At 62.9% G+C, this 21968-nt stretch overlaps 1 protein-coding gene across 1 annotated transcript in view; it reads left to right on the top strand.

Moving 5' to 3' along the window:
- The window catches only part of LOC128059631 (zinc finger protein 850-like), a 259860-nt gene that overhangs the window by 69387 nt on the left and 168505 nt on the right, over nucleotides 1–21968 (top strand). The window lies entirely within an intron of this gene.

The raw sequence follows: 21968 nt of genomic DNA, 5'->3' as shown, positions 1-21968 counted from the left end.
GGCTGAGCTCTCCCGTCCCCTTCCTCCCAGGATGCCACCCTCTGTCCACACCCTCCCTCAGGACCACGGCCCCAAGCCCAGCTTCTCTTTGGCCCTCAGTGACCCCTGCCGGGCCCCCCACCCCCACCCCGCACTGGTCCACCTGGTGCCCCACAGGCTGGAGAAGGACCAGCTTCCCTCCTGCCCTGCCCCCCCCTCCACAAGCAGCCCAGGTGCCCACAGCACGGCCTCCCACCCGAGTGGTGGCCAACTATTGCATGCCTCTGCTGTCCCTCCGTGCAAAGAGCGGGACTCCCTCCCTGCTTCCGTACCTCCTGTCCCGTCTCCCAACCCCGTGTGCATCGAGGGCCTCTGACCCCAGCCCGGCTCCTGCAGTCCAGTCCCTTCTGGAGCTGCCTGCCTCTTTGCAGGCCAGGCCCGACCCCGACGTCCCCCCAGGCCAAGCTCCGCCCCCGCCCTGCCTTGTGTCCGCCCCCATCCCGTCCCTCCAGGCTCCGCTCCCCCTGCCCCCGCCCTGCAGTCGAGCCTGGGCGTCCGAGGCCGCTGTTTCGGATCAAGGGGTGTCTATGGGGCCATCTCAGCCTCCTTGTTCCCAGGCCCAGCACAGAGGGGTACCCCCAGACCACCCTAACTCCCTTGGACTTCTCCCTAGCCCCTTCGGCCCCAAACTGGGCTTCTCGGACCGTGAGCCTTCAGGGACCACCCCCCCCACCCCACGCCATGCATATTGGGAACAGCCCCAGAGACCGCGACGGCCACACTGCCCCAGGCCCCGCGGTAGTGTGGCTCAGGGCCTGGCCCCAAAGGAAGGGGTGGGAGATGGGAGAGGCTGCTGTCTGCAGTTCTCTTCGGGATAGTGTTGGGGGGGCCCCGTGGCCACCAGGGGGCAGCCACGGCCCGCTCACAAGGCTGCAGGAGGCGGGGTCTCTGGGCCGTGCAGGGTTAAGGAGGGGCCGGCGGCAGACCCAGGAGAGAAGAAAGCTCCCCTGCAGGCCAAGGTCCAGCCCCTCAGCACGTCAGGCCTGTCTCCTCCGTGGGGTCCCCAAGCAGAAGCAGCCCTTAGGGACCTGGCCCCTGCTCTCTCCCACCCTCATCAGCGTCACTGGGGCTGGGGGGTGAGTGGAGGGCATTGGCGACGGTGAGTGTGTAAGGGTGGGTGAGTGGGTGTGATGAGGGTGCACAGTGTTCAGAGTGGGAGGGCAGGGCTCCCCCCAGCTGCCCGAGCCGGCGGGCAGGACATCCAGGTGCGTCCCGCCTTGACCACCTGCCCCTCCCAGGAGAATGTCCCTCTCAGCAGAACCTGCCAAGGTCACCTCAGCTCGTATTAATTTGATTAATAAAACTGTGCGTCAAGGAAGCCATTACACGCTAATCAGGGACGACAGGACTGGCAGGTCCTGTCCAGAACTCAGCAGCATCCCCGCTTCCAGCAGCCGACCTGGACCCAGGAGGGGCTGGGGCCGGGAGAGAGCCACCACCTGCTTCTCCCCCAGGCTGGTGGGGAGGGCCCGTCCCAAAGCCCACACCCTCCTAGGCTTCCCAGGTGGCCTGGCTCCGGGCCCTCAGGCAAGCCAGGGCCTTCGCTCCCCTGGGTCAGGGGTGGCTGGGCGTCAACTTCTCCAGGAAGCAAGGAAGTCTTTATCCAGATGGGAAAGTAGGTGTTGAGCAAGGGGAACAAACCAGACGATGCCCCCAAGGAAGGTGGGGGCTCTGCCCGCGCCCTTGCAGCATCCTGTGTCCACCCTCACCCAGCACCCCGGAGTGGCCCGGCCCATCTGGTCTCCCTGGTACCTCCCTGGTGTCCCCAGACGGCTGAACCAGCAGCTGGTGGAGTCCTGGGCTGGCTCCAGGAGGCCTCGGGGATGAGGTCATGGACATGACTCTGGGCCTGGCAAAGCCCCCAGTGGTCAGCTGTGGGCCGACCCCCACCCAGAGGGCAATACCGCACCCTCTTGGGGCCAGGACTCAGAACAAAAGGCTAGCCTGGCGCCCAAGGGTGAGCATCACTACACTCCTGCTTCTCGGACAGCAGCCTGGGGTCATGTCAATGCCTGGCCTGGCCCAGGAGGGAAGCCCGTGGCCAAGGGGCTTCTCCAAGTGTGCTGGGAGCTGTCCAGGCTGTGCCCCGAGAGCCCCCGGGTCCTCTACACTGATGGGCTGGCTTGTGGGGTCCACACAGGAGCGGGTGTGCCTGTGAGGAGGCGTGTGCCTGCCTGATTGTCCGCGCTGCTCTGATGGGTCCAGGGGTGCTGTCTCTTTCCATCTACCTGCCCCCACCAGCCTCACTCTGCACTGGGCCTGTTCTCTCTGCCTCCTCCCTGGATTCTGGGCTGGGACTCACTCAGCCTTCCTCAGACACGGCCACGTCTCAGGGCCCGGTGTTAGCTCCCCACTCTCTGGTCCAACCACATCACGGTTGTCGCTCTGCCCCACATGGGTCGTGGGCCTCGGATGGGCACCACACCTGCTCCTCCACGCCAGCGGCAGCAGGATACTGCCCTGTCCCCGTGCCCAGCACAGAGAGGGCCCACGGAGGACATGGAGAGCTGGGGGCTGGGGGAGGGGCTGGGCAGTGAGCACATGGATGTCCCCTGCATGTGCTGTGCCGGCGACCGGGCCCCCTCCTCGGCCTGGCCCGGCAGGGACGTCTCACTTTCCAGGGCGGTCCTCCTCCCTGCATGGGGAGGTCGAGGTGAGCGTGCGCTGCGATCATTTTGCTTTGCCAACAGAAAACTGCCGAGAGGGGAAAAGGCAAACTCCGTTTCGCTTGGGTCAGCAGTGAGCCAGCACAGATTAATGTGCGGAGAGGCAGGCGGACGGACGGGAGCCCCCAGGCGGAGGCAGCAGCGAGGGAGGGGGAGGGGGCAGGGATCAGAGGTGGGGCCAGCTGGCAGACCACGGCAGGGCCGCAGGCTTGGGGCCCTTCCTGGCTTCCTTCTCCCCACCAGGTTCACTCTCCCTGGGCTCCTGCCTCAGTTTCCACCTGCCCCTGATACCCCTAGAGGCAGGGTTAACCCAGGAGCCTCCAAAACAGGCCCCACATCAGTGCCACACACCAGCCGGAACCCCGCTAACCGTGACCACCTGGGGGTTTGCGCCCTTCACCCCACTGGACACCGGCCCCTGGGCTGAGCCACAGAAGGCAGCACTCAGGGATCCAGGGCCAGTCTGAGAGGTGCTCACAGACAGTCACCGGCGGGGGCGGGCAGGACGGGCCAGGGCCCCAGGGATCCGGAAGTGGGGTGTGGGAGGTGCGAAGTGAGGGAAGCAGCGCTTCTGACCCTGAGCTCCGGGTGGGCTCAGCCCCCAGCACCCTGTGGAGGAGGCTGGGGGTTACAGGTCTGTTGGTCGTGGAGGCCAGGAGGTAGGGCTGGAGCGCTGGGGCACCCCGAGCCCAGGACGCCTGGGGCACATTGTGTTGCCGGCACCCCAAGCCAGAGCCTTTGCTGGAGAGGCTGAACTTGCTGCCTGGCTGCAGGGGGCTCAGTGGTGGCCCCAGACATGCAGCCACCCAGAACTGTGAACGGGCCCCGGTTTAGGAAAAGGACCTTTACAGGTGTGACCACTGAACGGTCTTGGTATAAGACCATCCTGACTACTGGGATGGGCCCTAAATCCACCAACGTGTTTCGCAGTAAGAGACAGAAGGGCTGAGGTCGCGTGAAGACAGGCCAGAGACTGGAGTGGTGAGGCCTCTAGCCAAGGACACCTGGAGACACCAGAAGGTGGAAGGGACCACGAATGGTCCTCTCTGACCTCCAAGCAAGCACGGCCCTGCTGCTCTGCCAACCCTTCAGTCTCAGACTTTTGGCCTCCAGACCTGGGAGAGAACAAGTTTCTAGCACTTTAAGCCTCCAAGTTCATGGAAATACAATAAGTCAACCTTCCTCAAGTCCCCGAGTTTCTGGACCTCAGTTTATCCTTTCGTAGCGGACGCGACCCGAGTGGTGGGCTCAGCTCCGTCGCTCATGAGAAACAACCCCCCACCCTGTTCAGGAAAGCCCATCTCACCCCCAGATTCTGAAACGTGTGGCTGGGGCGCTCAGCCACAATGACCTGAGCACGTGCATTTCCAGACTTCCAGCCGGAGACTGACCAACTCGATGAGACAGCCGCAGACACCCCTGACCCTGCCCCTCTCCCCCAGCCTTGGCGTCCTGGGGGTGCTGAGCCTTCTGTGCTGGGCCCCAGGGGCTGTGTGCCTTCGGGGTGTCTCACGATCTCTCAGATGGGCTGTGGGCTCAGCCCCAGGCAGAGGAGAGGCCGTTCTAGCTGTGGCCAGCGAGCCCCAGGACCGCTGGGGTGGCTCAGAGCCTGCATGGAGCAGTGGCCAAGCCCCTGGCTGTGTGTGTTGGGGGGGCTGAGGCCTGGGGGACTCCCAGGCTTGGCCAGCAGCCCCACCCTGGCCAGCAGCCTAGCAAGCTCTGCTCTGCTCCGGGGTCTGTGCATTCAGGCGTCCTGTGGGCGGGTTCACCTCACCGAGCTCCTGTGGGGACGGTGCATGCAGGTGTGGTCACTGCAGGTGAACTTGGGAGTCCTCACTGGGGATGTCTGAGGAGTCGAGTGCAGACCTGGGCCAGGGTCTGTGTGGCTCTAGCGGGGACACTTCCCCACTCACCCCCACGAGCCTCTGTCTCCCAGCCCCAGGGGGTGAGGATTTCCCCAGGCAATGCACCCCCACCTGCAGAGTGTCGCTGGGCCTCCGCTTCCCTACCGGTGAGCTCAGAGCCCTGCTGCAGGGGGCTGGGGGTCTGGCCTTGGTCCTGGGGGGGACACGCCCACCACAACCCCTTTGCTCAGGACATTGATTGTGTCAGCCGGGCCAGCGCGTGCTCACACACACAGCCACCCCCTGCCAGGCCCTGTGGACCCCAGGCTGGGTCCAGGCCCACAGGGAGCACAGGAGGACACACCAGGCCTGGAGGGCGCAGTCATCCCGGAAATGCAGGAGGGCCTTCCTCACTCCGGGGACCCCCTCCAGGCTCCTGGGCTCTCAGAGGCCTCTGCCACCTGCTGCTGCTCCCCTCCCCTCCTGCCAGGACCTGCCTTCGCCACCGCCACCTGCCCCGCTTGTCCCGCGGCTGCAGCCAGCGCTCAGACCAGCAGCAGCTCCACCTCTGTCTCACCAGCACCGAGGGCTCCACTGGCCAGCGCAGCGCCACCTCCCCACTCGTCCCCACGGCCACCAGCACCGTCACCAGCATCCACGTCAGCACCCCCCACATGGCCTCCGTCAGCACCCCTGACCAGCAGCACCATCACCTCCATGGCCTCATGAGGGTCACCACCGACTCAGTCTCAGTCCCCTCAATGGCCAGGACCCTCCAGCTCTAGAAGCCCCTGTCCAGGCCCCCCTTCACCACCGTCCCTTCCTCTGGACAGAGGACCCCGGGCTGGGGCCGGCTGATGTTGGGGTGATGGCGATGGGGACCAGAGGCAGCCACCAGGGCCCCACTTGGCTGGCCTCGCTGAGCTGGGCTCTGGGCACTAAGAGGTCAAGCTGGGCCTCCGCCTGGTACTCTGACCAACTGGGAGGCTGAAACAGGCGTCTCAGGGCAGTAGCGGAAAGAACACACGGAGCTCTGGGAGCCCAAGGGGCCTCGACCTCCTGCCTAGTTTCAAGTTGGTCCCTCCAGGGACTCAGGTTGAGGAGAACCTAGACGGGGTGGGAGGCAGCAAAGAAAGGCAGCATGGAGCCAGCAGGGCCCGGGGGCCTGGAGTGGGGGGCAGTGGGGGACCGGGATTCATTCCACGAGCCAGGCCCCCACTGGGGGAGGGCACGACCTTGGGGCTGCACCCTGCTCCCGGAAGGCCCCTGGAGGCCTAGACCCTGAGGACTAGGATTCGCAATTCCGGGAGGACATTTGTGAGGCCATCCTAGCTGGGTGTGGTGGGGTGGGACTCCAGGAGGCAAGCAGGTCGGGGCAGGTCAGCTCAAGGAGACCCACTGGGCTTAGGCTGTCGGGGAACAAGGGGCATGTCCCGGGAGGCTGGGCATGGTCTGGGGCTGGAAGGGAGGGCTATGGGCAGGCCCAGGAGGTCTACCTTAAGCCTGGCAGAGGGTGGTTGGGCGGGAGGGGTACAGGACAGCTTGGAGACCCCACAAGAAGATGCAAGGGGGAGAATCTCAAGGAGGAGGAGGGAGGGGAGCCCGGAGCACTGTCAGGGAGCAGAGAGAGGAGCGGCCGGCCCGGGAGGAAGAGAGGGGTCAGCTCCTCCCTGCCCCCAGGCCAGCCCTGCTCAGGCTGGATGGCTGCAGCTGCAGGCCCTGCAGACCCTGAGGTCTCTGGAGGATGGAACTGGGATGAGTCCAGGAGGGGCAGGGACCCCTGCTGATCAGCAGCGCAGACCAGGCTGGGAGGCCGCCCTTTCCAGGCCGGGGTAGGAAGAGAATGGACGAAGCCTGGGCAGGCCGCACTCGAGGTCAGCCCCTGGGGGTCAGAGGTCTAGCCTTGCCTTGACCAGGAGGAAGGCCTCCGCGGGCCTCCCTTCTGGGAGCCGGCCTCCTGCCTTGCTGCCCCCTGTCTCTCACACACTGCCTCTGCTCTCTCCTCTGCAGCCTGGGGCCTGTGGGTTGGGGGGTGGTGCCTGAGGCCAACACCCACCTGGGTAGGGAGCCCCTCAGGGTGCCTCCCTGGGCCCAGGCCTAATGCAGTATTTACCACCCCCAGGCTCCGCGCTCCCCTCCCCCTCGGCCCCTGGACGGGTGAGCCAGACGTGCATTAAGACAAGAGTGACTTATCGAGCTGTCAGTGGGAGCGTTTTAAGACAGAATTATAGGGGAGAGGAAAAAGATTTTTACCAAATTAATGAAAAATCAATCTGGCCTCAAAAATCCATTAGCCTTCATAATGCGCCGGTTACAGGCGGAGCCGCACAATCCGATAGCAGCCGTTAAATACTGCAGCCCCCACCCCCACTCATCACCTCTCGGTGCTTACTTCTGAGAATGACACCTGCCGCCCCGCCCCCCAGGCGTCCAGCCTCGGCCAGTCCACGGCTCCCACCCAGAGCCCCTCGGAGGCCTGCACCCTGAACCACTGTCCAACTGGGCAGGCCCAGGGGTCCCCCAACAAGACCCAGGGCTCCCTGGGGACTGAGTGAGGTGGCAGTATGGTGAAGAGGGGGCAGACGGGATGGGGGAGGTTGGCTGGGAGTGTGGGTGACGTCAGTGTCCACACAACTGGCCGCACAGGCAGAAGGCAGGCTGTGGTGGGCCAAGGCTCAGTGTGTGTGGCCGTATGGGTCAGTGTCACCCGGAGGGTGTTGCCAGCTGCTGAGACGGGCTTGTGCTGTGCCGATGAGGAGGCCCCACCGGCCCAGGTGCTGCGCTAATTGCTGAGCTCTGGGGTGGGCGTGCTGGGTCCAGGAGGATGGGGTGGGCCCGCTCCTGGGAGCTGGCTCCTACGGAGGCAGGTGGCGTGCCTGGATCTCCTCCCGCAGTGGGCTCTGTCACTGCATGGAGGCCACAAGGCCCTGGGCTTGGGGGCAGCAGGAGGCTTCTGGCTGACCCCAGACCCGGGTGTGACCAAGGGGCCTCCTTCCCCAGCAAGAGAAGGTGGCCAGTGGCGGGAGGTTTGCCGTGCCCACCAGGGGCCTGCACTGGGCCAGGAGGCCAGATTGATTGACTTTCCATTAAATTGGCAAATCTCTCTCGATTTCTCCCCTCTCTCCTGGAACCCTGCCTTGAAACGCCGCTGGTCTGACAGCTGCATCCGTCAGCAGCCCGGCTCCCTCTGACCCTCCCAAGAGGCGCAGTCAGCACCCTCCTTTCACCGTGTCCCTAGAGGGGCGCCCTCAGGTCTGACCTCAGTCGGGCAGGACCCCCGGGAAAGCCCAGGGCACAGAGGGCAACCCCCTCCCCTGGTCCTTTTCCTCGGGGCCCGCACCCAAGCTGCTCTAGTGACGGCCACACACCCCTGCCCTGTGCTCCCCGACTCTGCCCCTGCCCCACCCAGACCGTGTCTTACAGTCTTTGCTGGAGCCTCGACTCTGAGCTATCAACCTCCTGCATCCTCCTGGGGGTCTGCTCACCTCACTTGTTCACCATCAATTCATTAGCATGCTCTTGACCATCCTGGGGGCTTGCCCTGCCAGTCCCCGCTGCCCAGATGGGGCTCAGGCCTGGTCCCTGCCCCTGAGAGGTGAGTAGGGAGGCCAGGCAGGTGAGCAGAGGGCCCACGGGGTAGGGTAGGAGGCTGAGCTGGGGGGGACAGAGGGGTCCGGCCCCCAGGAGTGTCTGGGGGCAGATGTGGTGCTGGCTGGGGCCTCACAGCAGGTGTGGAGGACAATGGTGCGTGGTCAGCTGGGCAGGGGGAGCCTGGGGTGGGGGCAGCTGGAGAAACCCATTGGGCCCTGCACCCAGCCCCCTGCCCCTGGGGCTCACTGCCGAAATGGGTCACACTCAGGGGTTTCCCACCATGGGGAGCCCCAGGGGGTGACCTCCCCAGGACCTGAGCAGAAGGGCGACAGGCAGCACCGGTCCCCCAGCCCTGCAGCGCCCCAGCCCCTCACCCACCGGCTGGAGCCAGACAGTCAGACGGGCAGTGGCGGGCTGTGGTCTCATGGATCAAATCCCAATTCATTAGCGGTGCAGGTCCGGGCGGGAGGGCTGGTGTGGGCAGGGGGCCGAGACCACGTCTGCGGTTTTCCAGGTGGCCTGGCCGCCTGGCTCCAGAGGCTCCCAGACTTCATCAAGGGAGCCTGCTGCCAATAATCAATCGGGGGTGGCGCTTGCCAACATGAATCCCTCAGACCGTGGGAGGCCCAAGGTGACTCGAGCCTGGCCTGGCCTCTGCGGGGCGCGCGGGGCGGCACGGGCCGGGTGCTCTGTCCTGCGGCTCCCTCTCTGTCTCGGGCGCCCGGGTTGGGGGTGGGGCTCTGCTCCCTTTTTCGCCCCCTCCTCCGCCTCCAGTCCCTTGGCTGCCCCCTCCTGCTCTGGTTCTTGCAATCACACCCCTCCCTCGCCGGGGGGGCACCATCAGTTCTCAGGCCTGTGCCTTCTCATACCTGGGCAGGTCTGGAGGCCCAGAACCAGCCAATGCAGGAGGGGGCCAGGCCCCCCAGGTCACAGGGCCCCACAGAACAGGCTGGCAGTGTGCCTGCTAGGGTTCAGAGATCACAGCCAAGTTTCCACTTGGCCCGGTATCAGGAGTGTCTGGTACCCCCGCCAGGGCCAGCCCACTGGCCAGGTCTAAGCTGTGCCCATTGGGATGATGCCAAAGCAGCCTCAAGGATGCCCCAACCTCAAGGTGGACCCAGCAGAGTGTGGTGGGCATGAGGCAGGCGGTGAGTCTGGACCTCCATGTCCCCCTAACAGTGCACCCAGCCACACCTCCCCAGGGCCCAGCCCGGGCAGCATCCTCTGATCAATGGCCAGGCAGGACCTGACATCCCGAGCCGGGGCTGGATCTGCTGACCCAGGCCGGCCGGCCCCGTCCTGTCCAATCAGTCGATAGCGGAACATCCTGTGCTGTGCTGCTCTCAGCCCCCCAGGGATCCTCGGCCCTCAGAGACCCTCAGCAGGATGCCAGCCGGGACTACAGCCACAGTGGGCTGGCCCTGGGAGCCAGGTGGTTGGGTGGGCTGTCAGCTGCAGGCTCCTGGGCCTCTCCACCCAACCCATCTCCCTGGTGGCCTCCAGGGCCCAACAGGGTGGCCCCCTCAAGCCACCTGGGGGCCTCTGCCAGGCCTTGCCCCCAGGCCTCCTTCAGGGCTGACCTCCCACCTCTGAGGCATTGCCTTGTGGGAAGAAGAGCCTGGCAAGAACTTAAACTCCCACCAGGGCACTGGGAGGAATTCCTGGCCCAGACCACTCAGTTTAAAGAGCTTTCCTATTTTTGGCCAGACCATGTGGCATGTGGGACCGAAGATCCAACTCACGCCCCCTGCACTGGAAGGGTGGCGTCTCAACCACTGGACTACAGGGAAGTCCTGGAGGAGTTCCTAGGACACAGCTGTCTCAGGGGTGGGGACCATAGAAGGACGAGTCCCCGTCACCGAGCTGCTCACGACAGGGCCAGTGAGCGGCCCCTGGCAGACAGCTGGGGCCCTGCCTGCTCAGACGGCCACCTCCTCTGTCCCCGAGGACAGGCCTGAGCCCTCACACGGCTCGCACACCACGTCCTGCACTTCCGTGAGCAGCTCGCCCGTCAGGCGGAGCTTCCTGTCCTTAGAACAGGGGCTCCAGGAGGAGATTAGCCAGCCTGGGGGCAAGCCTGGACCACCAAGGGGCTGCCAGCAGGTGAGGACTGGGTAGCAGCTGGGGCCATGGTGTGGTCGGTCAGAGGTTGTGGGGTGGGCAACCTCAGACAGCAGCCCGGGGCCCCTCAACCAGCAGGAGCACCGCCTTCCTCCCTTCGACCCACAGTGCCCCCGGTGGCCTAGCGACCTTTTCACTGCAGTGCTGGCCCTCCAAGCCCTGGACCTCGACACAGGTGTTCAGGTTGGGGCTGAGCCTGAGCTTCTGTTTTAGTGCCCAGAGAGGTTCTGAGACCTGTCCAGTGTCACACAGTACTTGGGCAGTCAGTGGGCCTAGACACTCACCTCTGGGTCTATTCAGGCAGCTGGTTAGGATCTGACTGTGAGCCCCAAAGGGCAGGCCCACCCTCTGTCTGCCACCACACCCCCTGCCGTGGGCAATCCCCACCTCGGTGCAGAGAGGAGGCGGGAGGAGGCAAGGCCAGGCCCCTTCGCTCTCTGCCCTGGAGGGAGGTTGTGTGGAGGCCGCACCAAACGGCCCCCCGTGGCTGACTTGGCATGGGGACTGGGGTTTACCTGTTCTTGGATCCAGAGTTTATGGATATTCCTGAAGCGGAAGGTCCATCAATTATCCCCGGAACATGGCCATTTCTCTAACTGGGAGAACATGCAGTTTTCTACACCTCGGAAGAGACGCCGGGGTGGATCGATCGCTGAGCGAGCACCATCTAAATCCTCCCTGGGCTGGCGGCCTCGCAGTCAGCTGGCCCCCTCCCCGTAGGACCCCCGCACTGCCAGGTCAGCAGCCCCCACCTCCCGCTGCTTGACAGGGCAACAGCCGTGACCCCTGAGATGGTCAGTCTCAAGTGCCCCCCTCCCCTGGCCTGAGGACCCCCCACCTGCCCTGTGGACACAAGCCTGTGGGTGACATGGGGATCCAGTGAGGAGCACCTCGGGGGTCAGGCCTGCCCTGTCCCTGCCAGGCATCCAGGTAGTCTCATGCCAGGGGGAGCTGCCTGCCTGCCCTGCCCAGAAGGGGGTGGATTAACTGCAGAATTGAAAAACTCCAGTTCAGTTCAGTTGCTCAGTTGTGTCTGACTCTTTGCGACCCCATGGACTGCAGCATGCCAAGTCCATCACCAACAACCATCTAAAAGTTGGCTTGCTTTTTATCATGACTGCAATAACCGGTGTCAACAAGAAAATGCCCGTCCCCCAGCAGACCCTCCTCTGCCCTCATCCCAAGCCCTGCTTCCTGCAGCCCCAGCGTGGGTCTTAGCCTCCACCACAGGGACAGCGGGTAGTCTCCTGAGCCTGGGCCTGTCCTGGGGGAGCTGTACTCCCAGCCTGGCCTGGAATACCACCTGCCCCCCTCCCCCACCCCACTTGCATCCCCCAGCCTCCCTCGGCCACTGCCGCCCCACCCAGGACATCCTCAGAGGAGGGCCTGCTGGGCCCAGGAATAGAAGGAAGAGGTGAGGTACACAGACCCCTTAGTAAGGACTCCGTGGCCAGGTGCCGGGCGTGGGTGTTGAGGGCATGGGACACGGTGCACTTAGATGTTTTTCAAATCACATTAAAATATATTTCACATAAATTTCTGCATCTGAGCCATTTTTACGAGCACAGCTCAGTGGTATGAAGCACATCTACCTTGTTGCACTATCTGCACCACCATCAGGCTCCAGAACTTTCTCACCGTCCCAAACCAAGACTCTCCCCGCCTAAAAGGCCACGCTGGGCCCCAGTGAGGGGCAGGCTTCACCCTGGGAGGGTAGGGAAAGCCAGGGGGACCTCTTGGGTGGAAGCATCAATGGAGGCGGCGCGGGGGAGGCGGGGCGGCACAGTAACTACAGTCCAGCAGCAAACTGGTGTCTCCAGGCGGCCGGAGGCCCAGAGGGTCTTTACCATTCCTGAAGCCCTTGGTCAGCTGCACCACTGAGCTCAGCATCCCCATGTGAGGCTGGGAGGGGCCTCATTACTCAGCTCCCACCCCCTCCTCCCACTCAGGGCCACTGGAAGAGCAGTTGGAGATGGTGAGGCCTGTCCTGTGGGACTTCAGACACCGGTTCCCAGCCCCGCCTGCCAGGCCGGAACTGCCTGGCTCTTGGGGGCCCTGTTGGAGGGCAGGGCCAGATCGGAAGCTCCCCCAGCCTCCTCGATCGTATTTGTCAAGGGGCCCATTAGCTGCTGACAGCCACTTCCCTGGCTGCCCGTCTTGGGGCGGGGCCGCGGCCCCCAAACCCCCATCAATCACTGACCCTGGGGTCTGCAGCCCCCACTGCCTTGGCCTGGGCCGAGGGCCCTAAATAAGACTGTTTTTCTGGGAAGGACAGGGCAGCTTCTGCACAGGTGGCAGCTCCCAAGCCTGGAGGGGCAGCATCAATGGCCACCCCGCCCCTCAGCCCCATGCTGGCTGGTAGACAGAGCACGTGCCCCGCCCTTGGGGAGCCAGGGTCAGGCTGGCCGAAACCCCACCCCTCATGGCCCACCCTCCGGAGGGGGCCCGAGGCTGACCCTGTGGATCTCCAGGCCTGTTTTTGCCCATCACCAAGGCTAGAGGGTGCATGGGAGCCAGTCAGAGCCCAGGAGGGTGCAGCCGCGAGTCCTGTTGGGCTGACAGGCTGGGCATGGACACAGCAGGAGCAAGGAGCCACCGGAAACGTCTGGCCACTGGCTCCTCCTGCGGAGGCTGGGTGCAGGCCTGGGTGCAGGTGATGGCATGGCTGGCCCAGCAGCTGCCTCCAGTTCGGGCCTGCCTGGCAGGCTGTGGTTTATTTATATGACGAGGTTTATTTATTTATAGGGCTCCCCTGGGCGGTGCCCAGTCGTGGACTGGGAGCTCCCGGCCGCTGCAAGGCCCTGAGCCCCAAGTTCCTCAAGGACCGGCTGCAGAGGGCCCACTGCAAAGCTGGCCGATGTCCATCCCCCACCGGGAAGCGGTCCTAGAGTGGTTGGGGAAGCAAGGGCTGCAGGCTGAGGGTCGCCGAGGGGTGTTTGGCCACGAGGCTGACAGCAGCCCTCCAGAGCCGCATTTCTGGAGCACCATGCCTGACCACTGGCAGCTGCTGGGTGCCCTCCTGGTCATGACTGTAGGAGGCTGGTGGAGATGAGTGGGCCTTGGGGTGGGGCAGCCTGGACCCTGCCGGGCCTTGCGATCACAAGACTTCCCTCCTGCCTGTCCAGGGGCTCCCCTTCCCTCCAGGGTCTTCAGGTAAAGCACAGGACCCCACCAGCATACACACTTTACAGAGGCTATGAATACTCTTTGGTATAAGTATTTCCCAAATCAGGAAGGGATATACTTATACTCAAATGAAGTTGTTGATCTGAAATCTGACTATGGCCAGGCCTCTTGGGATTTTATTTGCTGAATCTGGCTGCCCTCCAAACACTGGACGGCAGCTGCCCAGACACCCTGAGGGGAGAAGCAGCCCCACCCTGCAGAAGAGCCGAAGAAGGGCCCCAGGGCTGCCGGGCCAGACCTGCCCTGCCCGCCTCCTCCTCACATTTCAGCCTCCCATTTGCCCTGTGCCCGCCCCCTCCACCATGCCTGGATTAATTTGGGAAGGATAATGTTTATATTAACCATTCATTTATCGATGTCTTCTTGCTAGGTCAATAGCCAAATTTATTGTCTTACAAGATGGGCCTTATTGAGCCATGTATGCCCCTCCCCCCAGCCCTGGGTGGACAGACGCTATCAATATGCAGATGGCTGACCTTGGGCCTGCCCATCTCTGCTGGGGGCTTAGGGTCTCCCCGGAGAGGCTGCAGGAACCAGAGAAGAGCACCCCTAGACCTCACCATCGTTGCGGCCCCTTCAGCAGTCAAACATTCCCTCCTAGGCGGTGGTGGAACTGACGACAGGCCACGGCTGGGACCCAGGCAGGGGGAGGTCAGAAGCTCAAAGAGATTGGGGACAAGCCCACTGGGCACCTGCTGGGTGATGAGGAGGTGGGCAGGAGACAGCTGAAGGCCGCAGTGCACAGTCACACGTGGCGGCTCGAGGCAGAGCCTGTGCAGTGGGGTGGGGCTGCCAAGGCAGGGAGGGAGCAGAGACGCCAGAGGTGCCTGAGAACTGGCCCCGCCCTGACACCCCTGACAGGGTCGTGTAGACGGCTGGGTTGTGTAGACAACTGGTGAGGACCTGTGGGTCAACACAGAAGTCCTGTGCAGACTGGGGCGTGTGCAGGTCATGCCCACTGCCAGCTGAAGGGCAGACCAGACCCCCAGGGGCCCTGAGCTTCCCCATATTCCAGGCTTGCCCTGGTCCCAGGGGTCAGGGTGGGCGCTTGTCCTCCTGTCTGTAGGGTCCTGTGGGGCTTACAGACAGGAGTCTTCCAGTCGGGGAAGCTGCCAGTGCCAGGGTCCTGAGCAGGAGTGGGCAACAGGCCAGGGCCAGGGGCCAGTGGGGGAGGCTGCCCAGGTCAGGGTCAGCAGGGGTGGGGGGTGGCAGGTGGTTCCGGTGTCTTCTGAAGGAAGGCATGAGAGAGGAGCTGTCTGGTGGCTGTTGGGGAGCAGAATTGCTGGGGGGCTGCTTCTGCTGGAGGCCCACCCCGCCCTGAGCCCCTCCCAGGTCTCCCTCCCCCCGCCCTGCACTGTGATGCCAAGGGCTCACTTGTGGGCGGCAGGTGGTCGGTGGGTCCAGGACAGCACGGTGCTGACCAAGATGCCTCCCTGAGTTAGAGCCTCCCAGGGGGACAGGGATGATCAGCTCGTCCAAGGAGCAGGGCCTAGAGGTGGGGAGAGACAGGGGCTGGGAGGATGTATGGGTCCCCTTGGGGCAGGTGGGCCCCAGCTCCTCAGAGACCGCAGCCCTCCATCCCTCCACGCCAGGCCCCACATCATTTTGCTTTCTCCTTTGATAGCTAGCTAGCTAGCTAGACAGGTGTAAATATAGAAATAAAATTAATAGACTTTGGAGGGAATTCAGTGGTTAGGAGGTGCTTTCCCTGCCATGGTCTGGATTCAGCCCCTGGATGGGAAACTAAGTTCTCACAAACACAAAATAAATAGACCGCTTTTGAGCTTTTTCTTTTACGGCTGCACCGCACAGCACGTAGGACCCTAGTTCCTCCACCAGGGATGAAGCTTATGCCCTCTGCACGCAAGGCAGATTCTTAACCACTGAACCACCAGGGAAGTCGCTTTGAGCATTTTTATATTTATGGAAAGTGAGCAGGAAGTAGTTTCCGTGTACCCCCTCATCCCTCCCCACCACACCCCTGGCAAACACGGATCCTTTCACTGTCTCCGTTGTTTTGCCTTTTTCAAAACTGTCATAGAGACTGAATCAATCACACAGTAATGTAATTAGATCAGCTCTCTCGTTTAGGGACACGCGTTTAGGGTCCCTCCATGTCTTTTCATGGCTGACAGATTTTTTTCTTTCTTCCTTTTTTGTAGCCTTGAAGAAATCTCTCTCTCTTTTTTAAATTGAAGGGTAGCTGATTTACAATAGCAGGTTAGTTTTAGGTACGTGTAAGAAAAGTGATTCTGTTTTATATATATATATACCTTTTCAGATTCGTTTCACTTATAGGAAATGAAGTACAAAATACTGAGCACAGTTCCCTGTGTTATACAGTAGGTCCTTGTTTGTTATTTATTTTATATACAGCAGTATGTGTATGTTAATCTCAACCTCCTAATTTATCCCTGCTGATAGCTCATTTCTTTTTCCATTAATACTCCATTGCCTGGACGGACCACAGCTTCCCCACTAACCTACTAGAGGACCGCGTGATTACTTTCAAGTTTTGGCAGTTATGAAGGTGCCGGTCTTGTGCAGATGTAAGTTTCCAGCTCATTTTGGGTAAACACCAAGGAGCAGGATCCCTGGATGCTATGGTAAGAGTTTATTAATTTTCTGCGGCACCACGAAGCTCCTTCTAAAGCGGTTGCACCACTTTGTATCACCCCCGGCGATGGACCGGGGGGCGCCATTGCTCCACACGGGTACCTGTGGTCAGTGTTTCCTCTTTATTTCCAAATAATGCATGAATGTGGCTCTCTTGGTTTTCCAGCGTTAGTCCTCCCAGACAGCCTTCCTCCTCAGAACAGTGGGGGGTCTCCAGGCCCTTATCCTACTCTGCCCACATCCTCAACAGTGCCAGCTGTGGTTACAGCGGGTCCTTACTGCGGGAGTGTAGACCTGTCCACAGGTGACACTGTGCATCCCCCAGCTTCCTGGAGCCAGTTCCCGCCACCAGGGCTCCATGCCCGCGGCGACTCTCAGCAGTGCGACGCTCTCACGGCCTCCCGCAGGCCAGTCCTGGACCTTCAGCCTGCAGGGCATCCCTCGCCCCGGGATGCCCTTGCTGCTCCTGTGGCTGCCCCCTGGGCCTCTCTCCTGTGCCAGATTCCCTTCCCTGGGGACCCAGTCTTCCTCCTCACTGCTTTTCTCTCACAGCTGCTGTCTGCTCACTTCCCCAGGAAGTACCGTGAAAGGCAAACCTCCGGGGACTTGGCACACCTTAAATTGCCCTGATTCTACACCCCACTGTGCGGCACAGCCAGCCCACACTCTGGCTGGAAGCCAGCTCTGGGGGACACGCTCGGTCTTCTGGCTCCTCCCCTTCCGATTTCCTTCGTTGCCTGTGACCTGGGCCACCTCTGCCCTGGTCTCTTCGGATGTTCTCTTTGTCCTAGGGTTGGGGAATTTCAGACTGATGTTTGGCCTCTTTCCACCAGATGTCATGGTCCAGGAGTGAGACGTCTCATTGCCCACAAGCCCTGACAGGCAGCACGGGACCCCTGCGAGGATCCCACCTCTCAGGACAGAAGAGGGTGCCCCCTCCCCATGCAGCCATGCCCCTTGCCTGCCCCCGCTGCCTCGGCCGCCCAGTGGGGGCTGAGGGAGACTGAGGAATAGGTGGGCAGCCAACTGGATGCCCAGGCAGGGCAGGGGCTGGGAACCTGATGTCCTGCTTGGCAAGGGGGAGGCTAGGGCAGGCTGGAGGCTGTGGAGATGCCCCCACCCCCGGGCTGAGGTCACCTTCCAATCTCAGCCAGCTGCATTATTCATGTCGCGGCGGAGTGACCTGAAACCCAAGCCCACGGCTCCAGTTCCCTCTGCAGAGCCCAGGGCCTGGCAGGAGGGCCAGGAGGACTGGCCCACTGAGGAGCGCCATCACTGGCCAGAGCAAGGGCGAGGGCAGGGGTGGGTGTGGGTGCTGCCCACAAGAATGTGCCCAGGCCCTGTCCTCCCCATTCCCTGGCCTCTCTGCCCTGGCTACAGGTCACCTGCAAGGTCACCTCCATGTCACCTCCCCAGGAAGCCCTCTCCGACACTGTCCCTCCACCGTCCACAGCCCCTGTGATCCAGCCATGTGAACCTGGCCCCTGTGAGTTTGGCCCCAAACCCTGAAGGCAAATTCTGGGCAGGTCCTTGGCCCCTTGGGGTCCCCAAGACTCCTGGTAATGGGTGGGCGCTGTGGCGGGGGCCCCCTTAACCACACGGAGTCTGGGGCCCCTACAGAACAAAGCATCTGGGGGACAGGAGCCTGCGGCCCTTCTCAGTCTTTCAGCGTCTCCTTCCCACCAACACATTGTGATAAATATTATATACTTCACTTTGGTCAAATAGATCTAATTAGGAAAACACTGAGCTGAATTTCGTTTTTGAGAAAACGAAAATTTTTATTTTTGAGAAAATAAAGCAAATGCAGGCCGGAAAGAAATTCTATTTATTTTAATAAAAGTGCATCAAGCCTGGTGGTTTTTAAAAGAAGGCCACACCCTACAGCCCCTCCCAGGTCCCCACAGCAGCCATCTGCCTCCAGGGCAGGCATCCCACCCTCGAACGCCACTCTCAAACCCTCCAGACCCTTCTGCAGTCTGAGCCCAGGGACCTCGCCCACTGTGCACGGTGGTCTCTGGGCTGCAGCACGCCCACGCCTGTCCTTCAGTCTCCACCCTGCCTGCCCCATTCTCCCCGAGGACCACAGCACGGTCTCCTCCAGTGCCGGAGCACCAGGCCCTCTGCGGATCTCCCACCGCCCACCCCTCGCGTGTGGCCACACACACACACACACACACCCTGCCGAGCCTGGCCCACCACACTCAGCACTGAGCCCACCGAGGGCAGACAGGAGGCCAGGGAGCTCCCTTTGGAGCAGGGACCCAGTCGGCTGGCCTGGACAGAAACCGTGCCCCTCTGCCAGCAGCCCCTCACACACCTGCCTCCACCCCAGGGCGGCTTCAATTATCCACAAGCCAGCCAGTTCCTGGGACCGCCACCTCCTTCCAGAAAGCTTTCCCAGCCCACCGCCCACCCCTCATCCCCAGGGGAGAGGGCAGGAGGCAAGGCCACTCAGAGCAGACCTAGGCTCCAGGGTTCCAGCCCTTGCTCTGCCCTGCCTGCTGCCTGCCCCCAGGAGCCATGACCTCTTTGGTCTCCAGCGCCCCCTTCCCAACCCAACTGGGGGCCTCACAAGGGCTCACAGACTACAAATCTGTGCTCAGACTGTGCTCAAGACAAGTGCTCAGGTGGCTGGAAGAGTCAGGGGACCTGCCTCCCCTGGACCCTTAGAGACAGCCCATAGGGGCAAGGCCAGTGCCCTAGGACCCCCGCCCTGTCCTGTGTTTTGAGGCTGTGTGCCCACCCCCACCGGCCCATACCCCCCATCCTCATCTGGGGGCAGCCAGCCTGGAAGCAGCTAAGATGGCCCACCATCCATGCCGTGAGGGTGGGTGCCCTTTGAGCTGGATCCTTGTTGTAGGGGTCCCCATGGGACAGCCCCCAGGGAGACAGGGGTGTTTTTCACCTTCTGACAAGGAGACAAGGGTGCTGGGGGTGACAGTTCAGCTGGGCCTCAGAGAACTCTTTGTGGCTGCATTTCTGTCTTTAAACCTCTGTTTTCTACCTGGTCTTTGGATGTCCTGTATGTGTACGTGCTGTCTCTTCGGTCCTGTCTGACTCCTGGCGACCCCAGGGACTGTGGCCCACCAGGCTCCTCTGTCCATGCGATTCTCCAGGCAAGAACACTGGAATGGGTTGCCTTTTCCTCCTCCAGGGGGTCTTTCCCACCCAGGGATCGAACCCAGGTCTCCCGCATTGCAGGCAGATTCTTTACCGTCTGAGCCACCAGGGATGTAGTGTACATCACCTCAGATTATCATCCGGCCCCACGCCCTGCCACCTAGAGCAGGGGTGGGGAGCGAACAGCTCACCTGGGCCGCAGGGGCAGCTCGGGGCAGGTGCCATGGCACAGAGGCAGGCAGAGCCCGCGGGGGGATGCGAGGAGCAGGGAGAGCCTGCTGGAGAAGGCGAGGGACGGGGAGGGCTCGAGGGAGGGGTCCCGCGGGCTGGTCCCCGGCCGCCCTGGGAGCCCTGGCCGCGCGTGCGCACTGGAGGCCCGGCCCGGTGCTGCGCAGCTGCGACTTGACAGCTGCGCCCTCCCGCGCGTTCCCACCTCGCCGTGCCCGGGCGCGTCGGGACAGCCGCGGGCACCGGCGGTGGCAGCTCGTCGTGTCACCTCCCTTGCCACCCGCGCGGCGCAGCGGGCACGCGGCCCCTCCAGATGCGCGGGGCCCGGGGCGTCCTTGGTGGAGGCTGGGGTCCGCCCGGAGCAGCGCCATCTGACGCCCCCTCCATCCATCCTCCCCACCCTGCGCGCCGCCATCTGTCTGCGGTGGAGCCGAGCTAGGCCAGGGGCCAGAGCCGGGAGGGCGCCCCGGCCGCTCCCCACGGCCAGCCGTCCCCGGCCCCCCGGCTCGCCCCAGGTGACGCCCCTGCGGCTGGGGCGAAGCAGGGCAGGGAGGGTGTCGGAGCTGCGGTGCCCAAACCTCTGCGGAGCCGAAAGAGGAGCCCCTGGGACCCTCCTCAGGACTCCGCTCTGGGGCCTCCTCGGGTTCAAACACGCCTGCCTGCCGTGGCCCTCAGGGTGCCCCAGGTCCTGCCCCCACAGCCCCCAAGCCGGCTCCAGCTCTCCAAGCGCTCCCTCCAGGCACCTCGGGTTGGACCCTGAGTGCCCTTCACCTCTAGTAAGCGACCTCCGACCTCCGCAGCCCTGGAGCCGGGAGGAGCCTGGGGGGACTTCGCCGCTGGTTCACTCTGCGTGGCCCCTACTCAGGACCGCTAGCGGGGTCCCCCTGGCCCCCGGGGCCATGCTGCCTCTCCTCGCCTTGGAACCGGGCTGAGCAGCAAAAACCCCCGAGGGGGGCTGGCCCCACTATCGCTAGAGGGAGGGTCCCCATCACCCGCCACTTTATTTACAGATAAGGCCACAGAGGCTTCGAGGGGGTGTGGCCATCCTCTGGCAGTCCCACCCTCTGCACCTGCCCATTGGCTCCTTCAGGGAGAGGGCGGGTATGGTCCTCCTGCCTTGGGGCAGTGGGAATCCGCCAGGCCTGACAGTGCAGGGCAGGCACTGTGGGCTGGAGGAGGGCCGCAGGAGATATCTCAGAGAGACCCGATCCTTGGGCTCCCCGCCCCGCACCTCCAGCCTTTCTTCTCCCCTCTCCCTGCCCCCTCCCCGTTTCTTTTCTCTTTTTGATCTTATTTGGTTGTGCCAGGCCTTAGTTGCAGCATGTGGGCTCCAGTTCGCCAATCAGGGATCAAACCTAGGGCCCCTGCATTGGGAGCTCAGAGTCTTATCACTGGACCACTGGGAAGTCCCTCTTCTGATTTCATCAGTCTTCCCACTCCTCACCCTGGGTCCACGCAACCCGATGACCTTGTGGGGAAGTGGCCACTCAGAGAAGATGGGCTGCAAAGGTGTGGGGGTCTGGCCAAAGTCACCTGCCTGTCAGGCCACTGGATCCCAGTCCCTGTGGGTTTGTGGCTGCTTGGAGTGAGGGAAGGGAGAGCTGGCGGGCAGAGGAGCCCAGGGGTCACAGATGGGTCAGGACCCTAGAGAGGGCAAGGGCCCTGCCATGCAGTGTGGGCATGCTGCCCTTGTGGCCAAGAGCTGTGGTCAGGGCTGTGGCCAGGAGCCTGAGGACACGTGTTCCCTGGGAGAGCTGTCTCCAGAGAGAGGGACTCCCTGCCACTGGGTGAGCTCAAGTCCTTTGGGCAGGGGTGCTGAGGTGGAGAGTGACAGGGGCCTGATCTGTCCACAGTGGTTGGAGAGGGACAAGAGAGGCCAAGGGCCAGGGCCAGGGCCGACCCAGGAGACGCAGGGAGCAGAGCGCTAAGGACAGGACATGAAGCCTAGGACTGGTCTGAGGGTGGGGCCAGCCCGGGAGAGCCAGGGAGCGGCCCAGCGGGGAGGAGCGCCCACTGCCAAGGTTGCCCTTCACCCTCCTCCAGGCTCAATCAAGCTGCTAATTAGCATCCTGACCACTCAATTAATTAGGCTGTGCATGCTTAATTATGACAGAGAGCCTGGCGGGGTGGGGCAGCGTTATCAGCCTGGGCCCCCCAGGAGCCGAGGTTTATTGACCAGAAAAGACACATGAGGAGACCCTGGCAGCAGGGGGTTGCCGGGTGAGTGAAGGGTAGGGGAGGCAGGAGCCCCTCAGCCTTGTGTGTCGGGGGGCACCCCCATGTCCTTGGCCCAGTTCCCACCCAGGTCCCTGGGTGACCCTTTCCACACCTCTAGTCCCTGATGTCATCTCAGGCAGGGTGGATGTGTGGCCTGGAGTTCCTGGAGTGGAGGCCACACCCATGCCCAGCCCTCTTCTCTTGGGGCCTGAAGCAGGTGTATGCCCATGCGAGCCAGGTCACCTGGCCTGCTCACCCCGAATCCGTCTGCCAAGCTGTTCAATTTATGATGGACCGCCAACCACAGTGGCAAGGCTCATGGCCCACCCAGACAAGC

Source organism: Budorcas taxicolor, chromosome 14 (genome assembly GCF_023091745.1).
Source record: "Budorcas taxicolor isolate Tak-1 chromosome 14, Takin1.1, whole genome shotgun sequence".
Lineage (NCBI taxonomy): Eukaryota > Metazoa > Chordata > Mammalia > Artiodactyla > Bovidae > Budorcas > Budorcas taxicolor.
Note: the sequence above shows the minus strand (reverse complement) of the source record. Positions and strands in the feature narration are given on the sequence as shown.